Source organism: Hyla sarda, chromosome 3, assembly GCF_029499605.1.
Source record: "Hyla sarda isolate aHylSar1 chromosome 3, aHylSar1.hap1, whole genome shotgun sequence".
Lineage (NCBI taxonomy): Eukaryota > Metazoa > Chordata > Amphibia > Anura > Hylidae > Hyla > Hyla sarda.
This window is the reverse complement of record NC_079191.1, coordinates 427475857-427478669: the sequence shown is the minus strand read 5'-3', so window position 1 is coordinate 427478669 and position 2813 is coordinate 427475857.

Here is a 2813-nt window from a genome sequence, read left to right as displayed (position 1 = left end):
GAGAGACTGATTATTGTATCTATTGTGTTCCAGGACTTTACAAAAAGTTTAATATATTTTCATAATTATCATGTTTTATGTTATTTTTATATGTGTATTCATGTGTGTTTTGTACCTTCAAGAGAGGAGCGGTGTAGGCTCATGTGACCCTACCTGCCAATGGGAACCCATAAATTCTTGGCCATATCGTGTAGTGGGGGGAGGAGTTGCCCCAGTCCAGTTCAGCCTAAAGCTGTGAGCAGAGCACAAATGTGGTAAAGGTGTGAGGGGTGTGGAGAGCTCTAAAGGGAGAAGCTGTCTCCAGCCTCGGACCGTACATAGGCTAACAGTGCCCTGGCGTCACGAAGTGATAAGATATTTCCTAACACCCCAGTGGCTACCAACATATACAGGGGGGGGGATACCTACAGTAGTGGGGGAACTATCTATATGGAAAACTACACAGGGGGAATACGTACAGGAGGGGAGTAAACTACCTATATAAGGACCTATATACAAGGACAAATTACTTATGGTGTGTGTGTGTGTGTGTGTGTGTGTGTGTGGTAGTAGGGGTGGTAGTGGTGCTAGTTGGGGTGGTAGTGTTAGTGGTGGTGCTAGTAGGGGTGGTAGTGGTGGTGGTAGTAGTAGTGGTGGTGGTGGTAGTGGTTGTGGTAGTAGGGGTGGTAGTGGTGGTAGTGGTGGTGCTAGTAGTGGTGGTAGTGGTGGTGCTAGTAGTGGTGGTAGTGGTGGTGCTAGTAGGGGTGGTAGTGGTGGTGGTAGTGGTTGTGGTAGTAGGGGTGGTAGTGGTGGTGGTAGTGGTGGTGCTAGTAGTGGTGGTAGTGGTGGTGCTAGTAGTGGTGGTAGTGGTGGTGCTAGTAGGGGTGGTAGTGGTGGTGGTAGTGGTTGTGGTAGTAGGGGTGGTAGTGGTGGTGGTAGTGGTGGTAGTGGTGGTGCTAGTAGTGGTGGTAGTGGTGGTGCTAGTAGTGGTGGTAGTGGTGGTGCTAGTAGGGGTGGTAGTGGTGGTGGTAGTGGATGTGGTAGTAGGGGTGGTAGTGGTGGTGATAGTGGTTGTGGTAGTAGGGGTGGTAGTGGTGGTGATAGTGGTTGTGGTCGTAGTGGTGGTGGTGGTGGTAGTGGTGGTGGTGGTAGTGGTGGTAGTAGGGGTGGTAGTGGTGGTGGTAGTGGTGGTGCTAGTAGGGGTGGTAGTGGTGGTGCTAGTAGGGGTGGTAGTGGTGGTGGTAGTAGTAGTGGTGGTGGTAGTGGTTGTGGTAGTAGGGGTGGTAGTGGTGGTGGTAGTAGTAGTGGTGGTGGTAGTGGTTGTGGTAGTAGGGGTGGTAGTGGTGGTAGTGGTGGTGCTAGTAGGGGTGGTTTTGCTGCTAGTAGGGGTGGTAGTGGTGGTGGTAGTGGTTGTGGTAGTAGGGGTGGTAATGGTGGTGGTGCTAGTAGGGGTGGTAGTGGTGCTAATAGGGGTGGTAGTGGTGGGGGTGGTGGTGTTGGGAATGGTGGTGGTAGTGGTGGTGGTTGGTTGGTTGGGGGGCTGCTATGGTTTTATGGGGCCCCGAAATTCCTGGTGGCGGCCCTGTATCTGAATGTCACAGAGACCCCCCGGATGGGCAGAGGCTATTGGAAGTTGAATTCGTCTCTCTTGGAGGAAGCGGAGATAAGACAGTCCTTTGAGGATTTTCTTCAGAGCCAGGTACCATTGCTGGGCCTTTGTAGCAGTAAGGCTGGGTCCACACTACGTTTTCTCCCATACGGGAGCGCATACGGCAGGAGGGAGCTAAAACCTCGCGCTCCCGTATGTGACCGTATGCGCTCCCGTATGCCATTCACTTCAATGAGCCGACCGGAGTGAAACGTTCGGTCCGGTCGGCTCATTTTTGCGCCGTATGCGCTTTTACAACCGGACCTAAAACCGTGGTTGACCTAAGTCAGAGTGGTGGGAGATCTTCAAGGAAAGGGTTGCGAGATTCTTCCGCCAGCTCTCGGGCCTCAGAAGCCTAAACAGGTATCGCTTGTACCAGGGCCTGAGGAAGAAACTCGAGCACCTTGTCTCGACTGGAGGTAGTCGTGACGATATCTCCAGAGTGAAGTCCTTGCTGATGAAGTGCCAGTACGACAGACACGCATCTTTGGTTTTTGAGAGGGATTACGGGAAGTACCGCTCGCCCGACCCTTACAGGAACTGCAAGATGTCAGTGAGTAGTAAAGTAGTCTCAGGATTGATTAATAGCAGGGGCGGACTGACAGGTCTGGCAGTTGGGTACTGCCTGAGGGCCAGGGTCTGGGGGGGGGGCAGGGTCTAGGGGGGGGGGGCAGGGCCAGGGTCTGGGGGGGGGGGGGCAGGGTCTGGGGGGGGGGGCAGGGCCAGGGTCTAGGGGGGGGGTCTAGGGGGGGGGGCCCAGGGCCAGGGTCTAGGGGGGCCCACCCAAGGCAGGACTTGCTGCTTCTCAAGATCAGGCAGCATTCAAGCTGGATATATACAGACCTACAGCATGCATGCTCCCTGATCTTCCAGTTAGTGCAGGAGTACAGCAAGGGGGGACATGTGTCCTGGGGCAGATAGGATGGAGGGAGGGGGCATCATTATATCTTACTTGAGTGCAGGAACCTTTCCCGTTCACGATCTGTGTAGGAGAGAGCTTAAGGACCTGAGTCACATGACTTGCAGGTCCTTAATCCCTTAACGACAATGTACGTCATGGTGCCATGGAACTTAACGCACCATGGCGTACATTTACGCTCCGCCATGACTGCGAGCCATGTGTGGCAGGTCCCGGCTGCTATCAGCAGCCAGGGACACGACGGTAATAGCGGACATCCGCGATCGC